The sequence below is a fragment of the Callospermophilus lateralis genome, chromosome 1, assembly GCF_048772815.1.
Source record: "Callospermophilus lateralis isolate mCalLat2 chromosome 1, mCalLat2.hap1, whole genome shotgun sequence".
Classification (NCBI taxonomy): domain Eukaryota; kingdom Metazoa; phylum Chordata; class Mammalia; order Rodentia; family Sciuridae; genus Callospermophilus; species Callospermophilus lateralis.
Window position 1 is genome coordinate 125922431 of NC_135305.1, and position 10680 is coordinate 125933110.

The window sequence follows — 10680 nt, forward strand, 5'->3', positions numbered from 1 at the left end:
TAAGATTGGAGGGTAGAGGAAAGAATGAAGTAACTTTGTATTGGGCAGAGGAGAGTGGAGGGCATGTGGGGCTGGGAAGGATGGTGGAATGAGACAGACATTATTACCTTGTAAACATGAATGATTATGTTACTGGTGTGTCTGTGCACAGGTACATCCAGAGGAATGAGAAGTTGTGCTCCATTTGTGTACAAAGTGTCAAAATATATTCTCCTGTCATGTAAAACTAATTGGAACCAATTTTTAAAAATACCTTTAATAGCATTGAAAGACTAGCCATAGATTAGGTCTGAATACCAAGATCATTCACACATTCTGGTTCCTTGATCTCTTTCATGGACTTGTCTTTGCATTATTTGGTGTCATTTTTCCTTCCTCCTAGGGGAGTACACCATGAAATGAGTACATTCCTGTCCCAGAATTTAACTCCACAAGGACAAACATGTACTTACTTTTATGCTACACAAAGTTAAGTTTTGATCAGATTTAGGAGAAATGCGAGCATTTCTTCTTGGGTGTAGGAATATGGTGGTCCTTGCTCTCACCTAACTCCCATGGGCTCACTTCTTAATTGTATGAGCTATTGGACAATCTTTTCTCAGACACTGAGAACTGCTTTGGTCAGGTCAGCATGTGTCAGCTGTCCATGCCATCCTACAGGGCTCACAATCTTTTGTCTTCTCTGTCAAGGCCAACCTGTCAAAGGAGGTCCTTTTCCTGAAATACTCTGTGCAAATGGAGGGAAGAGAGTGTGGGTGTGTAATGTAGAAACCAGGTTCTCTAGAGACACTGTCCATCCAGAAAACTGTGTACTATTTGCTATAGGGTTATGGATGGAAATAATATGACTTTCAATTTAAAATAAAAAAAATATTTTTTCCTTTTTCTTTTGGTACTGCAGTTTGAACCCAGGGCTGCTTCACCCCTGAGCAACACATGCATCCCTTATTTTATATTTCATTTAGAAATAGGGTCTTTATAAGTTGCTTAGGGCCTCCCTAAGTTACTGAGGCTGGATTTAAACTTGCAATCCTCCTACCTCAGCCTCCTGGGTCACTGGGGTTATAGGCATGCACCACCTCACCTGGCTTTAACAAGTCCTTTAGGATAGCCCAATTTCCAGTGTGTATCTTCACTCTTCTTCCATAGCTTGGATGTAGTGGGAAACCAGCTGAGTGAGTCATGAGCCAAGGTCATGCCTGTGCCTCAGTGGATGGTAAACAGAATAACGCTGAGCAGGTGTTTCCTGACCCACATGTCCTTCTATATCACCATGAGTCACTGCCAGCTGTTCCCACTGCCATGTTCTATGGCACAGAAGTAGTCTCATCTGTGGCCTGGGTCCTGCTGGTGGTCAGGGTGGCTGGGTTTCCCATGTTGGAACCTGAAATCAGACCAAGGATAGTGAATACCATTTGCTATCATCATAATTGACAAGGAAGGGAGCCTGCATGGCTTCTGCTGGTACTAATATCCATACGTATGCCCAAATTTGCCTTTAGAGCAGTGTTACTAGTTGTCTTACTGATAGCCAGACACTGAGGATGGCTGAGTCAGGTCAGAGGAAGCCAAGGCGACTCCACAGAGAGAAAAGGAGGGGTGGGATTAACATTGAGGAAGTCTTCCAATGAATTTCCTGCCTGTCTAGTCCAGACTCACTTCAAGAATGCTCTGGGCTTTCAGGGAGCCCCCTCCCATTAAGGTCAGTCCAGTGTTCCATGGGCTGACTGGAGGGTGGTGTCATTGAGCATGTGAGAAGCAGCTCCTCTCTCCTGGCAGCTACAGTCCCTCAGACTCACAGCAAGTGTTGGGATGAAATCCTGAGCATCCCCCCACCCACACCACAGGAAGGATCAGGCTGAGCTGAAAGCCAGCTCCAGGTAGGTCCCATTGCCCTGGGCTCCATGGGTGGGTCCCTTGAGGAAGAACTTGTGCAGTAAAAGAGAAGCCCAAGAAGGAGAGGGGTGCAGACTATGGTGGAGGAACAAGCAATCTCCAAATAGCCCACAACACTGATCAACAACTGATCCCATTGACATCACAGTTGAGGAAATGATGGAGAAAGAATTTAGAAAGTTCATAGTTAAAATGTTCAGTGAACTAAAAGATTTAAGAAATGAACTAGAGATAAAATACAGGAAGTAAATGATCATTTCCATAAAAATAGAGATTTTTAAAAAGAACCAAATGGAAATTCTGGAAATGAAGAACTCAGTAAATCATTTTTGAAGGCAGAATGTCAGGCTTTGAAGACAAAGTATATACTATTGAACATAGAGTCAAAAATAAAGAAAAGATGTTAAGTAACCCTGACCATAATATTGAAGAAATCTGGGATAACATTAAGAGACTAAATCTAAGAATCTTTGGTGTTTCCAAAATACAAACTAAAGGAGTGCACAATCTTTCCAATGAAATGCTCAGAAAATTTCCGAAACCTTAGGAACAAGGAAAAATCCAGATTGCAGTCACCTAAGAGGAGCTAGGGGAGGACCAGGGCCCATGAAACTCGTGGCAGACAAAGTTGTGGCAATGTCCAGGAGCAGGTGGCAGCAGTGATGGGGCCTTGCTCAGAGCAGAGTGCCTTGGGTGTTAGCCTGCCCTTGGTTCCCTGGAAGAGGACCAGTGACCAGTGTGAAAATGGCAACAGCAGCAGAAGTGGATGCTCAAATGCTTCTCTCTATTTTTTAGTCTGAGCCAGGGGAGGCCAAGCCATGTGGAGGGGGTCCACTGGACAAGAATGGGAATTCTCTTCACCAGGATATGGAGGCTGTTCACTAATCAGGGTAACAAAATTATCACTGTAGGGTTGGACAATGTGGGGGAAAACTATCATCTTTAATAACTTTCTTTCATTCTTTTTTGAGTTCAAAATTATAGGTTCTACTTAAAATTTTTCAAGAAGAAAATTATAGTACATTTAAAAAGGTACTTAACTCTCACAATATTAATGTAAACCATAGATTCTTGAAATATTTGAGGACATCATAGAAAATATGCTGTTGTTGAAAAAAGGATGTTAGTTTCTCAATATTTTTATAATTTCTTTAGGTTTGCTCCATGTCAAGGGAAAGTATTTTTTATGTGTGATTAAAGATGTGGAGGGCAAATATCTAATCAATTTCCTTCAGATAAATATTTTTAGATTATATAATAAATATGGAAGACTAGTGACAGTTTTCAATCCTCATTCTCTTTGTCTGAGCTTCCATTTCATTTCTTCTCTTTTTGGCTGTGGTGTCAAAATATGGTTAAAGGAAAAGGTTAGCTTTATAATGGTCACACTGCATAAGAATTATAATAGTCACTTCGTCACATTGCAAAAGAAGAAGACCACAGAAGCCATAAGTGTGATTTAACAATATTTGACACATTTTAACTCAAAAAGAGTAGAAAAATGAAACAAGAACTCAAGTAAGTGTTTGCCATTTTTTTTAATTTAACATTCAAAATTTACTCAAATACCATCGTTTCAGTGTGGTATTCAGTGACTTCTTGATTTTTAATTGCTAATTTCATCTATTTCCTGGGGAAGTATCTGGTAGACAAACTGAAAAAAATGAAAAAAAAATAAAGCAGACTTTTAAAAATAATAAAAATCATGGAAAGGAAGTATTTACATTCACGTGAAGGGGGAAAGCATACTTCAATAGTGATATCCCACCTTTAAAAGTTTTCTATGAATAAAAATGTACATACATCTTTTACAATAGGAAGTAAGGTAAAAGAGATAGTGATTAATGATGTACATTTCCCAATGTGAGATATCGGTGGCCAAGAATCTCTTTGTTCTTCCTGGAATACTTATACTAACAAGAACTTTGTAATAGTAATTTTGGACAGTACAGACAGAGATTTATGTAACTAAAGAAGAACACTACAAACTATTAGTGCATGAGAACCTAAGAAAAACTGTATTACTCCCATGCTCCAATGCTTCCCCTCCCTACTCCACTATGAGTCAGTCTCCTCATATCAGAGAAAATATTTGGCATTTTTTTTTGTGTGTGAGGGAGATTGGCTAACTTCGCTTAGCATGGGAAGAACTGATAAATTCTAGATAGGCCAGAGGGGTGGGAGGGAAAGGGATTGGGCAGGGGATTAGTAAGGATAGTGGAATGTGATAGAAATCATCATCCAAAGTACATGTATGAAGACACGAATTGATGTCAACATACTTTATATACAACCAAAGATATGAAAAATCGTGCTGTATACATGTAATAAGAAATGTAATTCATGTAATGTCATTTATTTATTTATTTAAAAAATCAATTAGAAAAAAACTGGATTACTGACTTTTGCTAATAGACAAGAATGTATGACTTTAGCAGAAATATGCCAGTTTTTGAAGTTAAATTTCTTTTAAAGATCATCAGTGGCCTATCCAGTCATGCTGTGCTCTTACTGGTGAGGGATTATGCTAAGGACTTGAATGGAAGATGTCACAATTTAGGATCAGATGACATTTATTGAACTCTTCTCATAGACTTTGTATAAACAAAGTACTGGACTTTACCTGAAAGCTGCAAAAATCCATGGTTTAGATATATTTGTAATAAAATGGTTTATTTTTTATATAAGAAAAATCAAGACCACATATTTGAAAACAAGATGAAGTCTTACCCTACAATGTGTTTTCTCATTGGTTCCTTCCAAATTACTTTATAAAGCTGTAAATCAACGTTTTTCACAATGAATCCTCCCAAGACAATGTGTAGCCTGTGGTAAGTACAAAGGGAGAGGAAGGGGTTTTGAAATTTAAGACCTTTGTATCAGTATACCCCCCTTTGATTGAATGTTGTTCTCTCTTGTTCCACTAAGTCAAAATACAAATCAGCACAAATACTGTTTCCAATATTAAAAAATATCATGTTATTTATGAAACAATGTATTTTGCTTAAGATTGTATATGTATGATGTAAATACCTTAAGTTTTAAGTTAATGGCTTTATGTTCTAAAGAACAGTAAACAACACAAAAATTAGTAATTACCCTAATGCAATAAGTACTGGCATTGGTGGGTTGCTTTTGTTTTTATTTTGGTATCAGGGATTGAACTCAGGGGCCCTTGACCAGTGAGCCACATCCCAGCCCTATTTTTTATTTTATTTAGAAGCAGGGTCACACTGAGTTGCTTAGTGCCTCACTGTTGCTGAGACTGGCTTTGAACTCGAGATTCTCCTGTCTCAGGCTCCCTAGTCTCTGGAATTACAGGCATGTGCCCTGGTTCTCAGCTCTGGCATCGGCGTTAAATGTCATTTTATAATTTTCTTTATGCTATCTGTATTCTACTAACCACCCCCACCTCAGATTAAATCATTGAGCTGCTCTCAAAAAACAAAAACAAAAAACACCAGGAAAAAGCTTGACATTATATATCCATTTTGTTGATGAAAAACACACATGGAAAGATGTAATCTAACTGAACATACTATCTGCAAATTCTTGGCTTTCACAGGGCAGAATTGCACAGTGAGCCTTTATCAGATTATTCCTTATGTCAGTCTAAATTAATGAATACATTGTTAATCCATTTATCAGTCCATAAAAAATTGTAACTAAAGCTATCAAGTGATATTTTAATTAAAACTATTGTGTGAAACATGTCTACCCTGAGTGGTAGCATTCTATAAACATTATTAAATAATTTAGCTGCTGTCTTTTTAAGTATTAAATTCTATATGTCAAGTAGTTAAAATGAAATTGAGAGTTCAACTAAGGTATAAAAATTTTCCAAGCAATATTTTCAACTTTTTAGTTTGCATATTTTATATTTCTTATTTTATAAGTTGGAATACGTTTGAGTCTTTTTGTTTCTGTAAGTTTTCTTATGTCTTTTTTCACCATGAAATTGCATTTTTTTAACAATAATGCAATATTTTTAGTGCTCTTGGTTTATAATTTATTGAAATTTGATATACTATTTGTACTGAGACATAATTTGACCCAAAGTACTTTTGGTTTGCTTAGGTTTTTTTTTCCAAAGTTTGAAAATACAAGGTATTTTTAAATGTAAACAGAATTATTCTATATTAACTACATACTCTTGTGTACTCTATTTGTGTAATTTTTACGCCCTGAAAATTTGAATAGTCATCCAAACTGGAATGTTTTAGAATATTCAAGAAAATTAATAATTAATTTTAATATCAATATTATAAATTTCATGAAGATTTTGGTAAGAATAATAATATATACTACAAGTATTGTCAAAACGTTAAAACTTTCTTCTATAAAACGTAAAATATGAGGCTGGGCTTGTAGCTCACTGTTCGAGAACTTGCCTAGCATGTATAAAGCACTTGATTCTCAGAACCACCTATAAGTAATAATAAAAAAGGTCCATTGACAACTAAATATATATAGATTAATTAATTTATATAATTAATATATTTTTATATAATTAATACATATATAAATATAATATATAATTATTTATAAATGTTATATTTATAAATTCTTATAAATATAATAGTTACATAATTAATATATAATATATATTAAAATATATAATAATTTATATATATGTGTGTGTGTATATATATATATATATATATATATATATATATATATAAAATCATCTAATTCCAAGTCAGTTGGGATACATCAGTGTTAACTTTGGATGTTTTGTGTTTTATATTTATGTTATGATGTTTAAAATGTACATATAACATTTAATATTTGTCAAAAAATATTAAATATAACATGTAATAGTTTGTTTTTAAAAGTAATTCCTAAGTTACAAAGTTTTATATGTATCCATACTTTTGAAATTATTTGTCATATATTGAAAATTCCATTCAACCTCCTTCCAAATACTGGAAACAAAGCTATAAAGCTCCATAGTGGACAAGATCCTCTCAAAGACATATTTTGTTTTAAATATTTATTTTTTATTTATGGGTGGACACAATATCTTCATTCTATTTTCATGTGGTGCTAAGGATTGAACCCAGTGCTTCATGCATGCTTGGAGACCTTTTTACCTCTTAGCCATGACCCCAGCCCTCAAAGACACGTTTTTTTAATGAGGCATTAAACCCAGAGGGGCTTTACCACTGAGTCACATCACCAAGCTCTTTTTTTTAAATTTTTTTTTAGTTGTTCATTAAACTTATTATATGTGGTGCTGAGAATTGAGCCCAGAGCCTCAACACATGCTAGGTAAGCATTCTAACAACTGAACAATGATCCAGCCCTCCCCAAGCTTTTAAATTGATTGATTATTTTTTTTTCTTTTGAGACAGGGTCTTCCTAATTTGGTAATGTCCTCATTAAGTTGCTGAGGCTGGCTTTGATTTTGCAATCCTCCTTTCCCAGCATCCTGCGCTGCTGGAATTACAAACATGCACCACTGTAATGGCTCCAAGACACATCTTAATTTAAATGCCTAATATACAGAATAACAATAGAATTTTAGAATGATAACAGAAAAAATGCAGGTAACGTTTAGAGGTAAGTTAATTTGGATTTCAATTGATTTATTGACCCAGACCTTAAAAGAGCAGGGGTTGGAATTATATATAACAAATCCAGAAGGAAAATAGGTGCCAAGCAAGATTACAACACTGGAAAAACTATCTTTCAGAACTGATGTTAAAAGAGAACATTTCATGATAAGCAGAAACTAAAAGTATTCAAACCACTAAGCCTGCACTCAGTGAAATAGTTTAATGTAAAAGAAATAAAACAAGTATTATAGGAATGAATTGCAATAGAAAAATAGTAAGTTAAATGAGAATCAAATCTGAATTAAGCATTAGAAATAAATCCAAATGACAGAAAATAAAATTTTCTCTCTGCAGCAACACTGAATGTAAATGTTGTAAACTCTCCAAACAAAAGACAGAGAAAGGCAGATTAGATTAAAAAATTAGGCCCAATAAAATGTTGTCCAACAGAGATTCATCTTACAAAGACATTCACACACTGAAGGATAAGGGATAGAAAAAGATACACCATGGAAATTAAAACAGCAAGCATGTGTAACTACTTAAATATCAAAGAACCTAGACTGAAAGTCAAAATTAATCAGAAAAGACAAATGTCACTTCAAACTGGCTAAAGGAATCAACCAACAAGATATGATGATTACAAATATTCACACCCTTCAACGTGGGACACCTGTATATAAAACAATCCCTTCTCAATACAATGAATCAAGTAGACCACACTACAGCAATACTGAGCAATTTCAACATACTTCTGTCCATTAGGTAGGTCATTCAGGCATAAACTAAGAAAAGACTCTTCAGAAAAAAATATTATTAATCAAGTGGAACTTACTGACACCTATAGAATATTTTATCCATCAAAAAATGAATTTACTTTCTTCTCAGTGCCACAGGGAACTCTCTGTAAAATAGACCAGATTTTAGGGTATGAATCAAATTCTAAAAAATACAAAAAATGGAGATAATTCCTTGAATTCTGTAAGGTCATTATGGATTAAAACTATAAATCAACCATAAGACAAAGCAAAACACAACCATTTCAACACCAGGAGATTAAATAATTCACTTTTGAGTGAAGAATGAACCACAGAATAAATCAGGGAAGAAATTACTGGAAACAAATGCTGAGAAACAAAATAAAAATTTCTGAGACAGTGTGAAGGTGCTTCTAAGAGGAAATGTTATAGCATTGAGTTCCCATATTAAAAGACTGAATGATTCCAAATAAATAAGGTGGTGCTACACCTCAAGAAAAAAAAATCAAACAAACAAATTGCAAAATCTGGAGAGGTCAGAAAATAATTAAGATCAAAGCCAGAATTAATGAAAGTGTAAAACTACAAAAGATCAAGGAGATTTTGGGTCCTTTAAAAGATAAAAAGATTGATAAACTCTTAGTCAAATTAACCAAAAGAAAGAGAAAGAATAGTCAAATCAACAAAATTATAGATGAAAAAGGTATCACCACAGACAATTCTGAAATTCATAGGATCATTAGAAACTGTTGTGAAAATTTATATCAATAAATTAGAAAATCTAAAATATATTGTCAAATGATGAGACACATATGACTGACCCAAATGAATAATGAGTATCTAGAAAATTTCAACAGAACAAGATCAAGCAATATAAATGAATCAGCAATTAAAGCCTTCTAACAAAGAAAACCTAGGACCAGCTGGATTCTCAGCTAAGTTTTTGAGACTTTTAAAAAACAACTAATGCCATTTCTCCTCAAATTAGAAAAGGAAGGAACACTGTCAAATTCACTCTATAAGCCAGTGTCACCCTGAGACCAAAACAAGACAAAGATATATCAGACCAATATTCATGATGAAAATTGACATGAAAATCCAAAATAACAAACTGACATGCCACATTTAAAAATCACATTAGAAAGATAGTACAACATGATCAAGTGTGTTTTATTCCAGGAATGTAAGGGTGGTTCATCATATGCAAATCAATAAATGACATTCACCACATGAATTATGTGATTATTAAATACAAGAATCATGTGATTATCCCAAGTGATGCAAGGAAATTATTCAAAAAAGTTTAGCACCCATTCATGTTGAAAACACTGGAGAAACCCTAGTGTTTAAAACACTAGGGATGGAAGGAAGTTATTACAATGATGTAAAGGCTATATATAACAAATTCAAGGCCTATATCATACTTATGGAGAAAAACTGAAAACATTTCCTCTAAAATCAATAACAAGACAAGGGTATCCACTGTCGCTGCTACCATACACTATGGTCCTTGAAACTCTCACCAGAACAATCCTCAAAAGAAGAAATTAAAGGGATACAAATAGGAAAAGAAGTCAAATTATCTCTGTTCGCTGTTGAAAAGATCCTATATGTAGAAGTCCCCAAAAAACTCCACCAGAAGACTTCTAAAGTTGATAAACAAATTTAACAAAGCAGCAGGATAAAAGATCAACATACATAAATTAATTGCTTTCCTCTTCTCCAGTAAAGCATCTGAAGAGAAAGAAATCAGGAAAAATATCTCATTCACAACAGCCTCATAAATGCTTGGGAATAGAAGCTGGGGTTAGTAGCTCAGTGGTGGAGTGCTAACCTAGCATGCTTGAGGCACTGGGTTTGATCCTCAGCACCACATACAAATAAATAAATTACATTCATTTACTAAAAATATATTTTAAAAATACTTGGGAATAAATCTTATCCAAGCTAGCCAATGAACTTATACTGCACACCTGCCAATTTACATATATCTTTGATGCCCAGGTAGAGGCAGTGTCAGAGAATAGATGATTTGGTAAGACATTGGCATCAAACTTCATATACTACAAATATAACACTCAGTATTAGCTTGACAAATTGCAAGAATTTTTTTGTCTTACATTCATGAAAATTTGTTAATTATATAATGAAAATATATATTTAAGCACTTTATTATTAATCCATATACTTGAAAATAACTTCTATCACTCCTTGAAGGCCTGACAAGTTCAGTATCTGAAGACTTGTCAGAGCCCAGTGTGTTTGGAACCCTGAGGCTGGTGGGGGCGGGACAGGCAGTCTGTTGAGGGAATGTCTACAACAAGCACCATCTGGAGGAAACCAGCCCCCACGGTGCTTTCAGTAGCTAGGAGAGCAAGGCTGAGATGCCTAGGGCCAAGCAGGCAATCCAGCAACACTGCTGCCTCCCACTAACCCCCTCTCAGCTTCACAAGGGCTGCAGGACAGGC

At 34.9% G+C, this 10680-nt stretch overlaps 1 pseudogene; it reads left to right on the forward strand.

Moving 5' to 3' along the window:
- Window positions 1-2740: 2740 nt before the first annotated feature.
- Window positions 2741-4466, forward strand: LOC143407062 (ADP-ribosylation factor-like protein 5A; annotated as a pseudogene).
- The last annotated feature ends 6214 nt before the right edge of the window (window positions 4467-10680 follow it).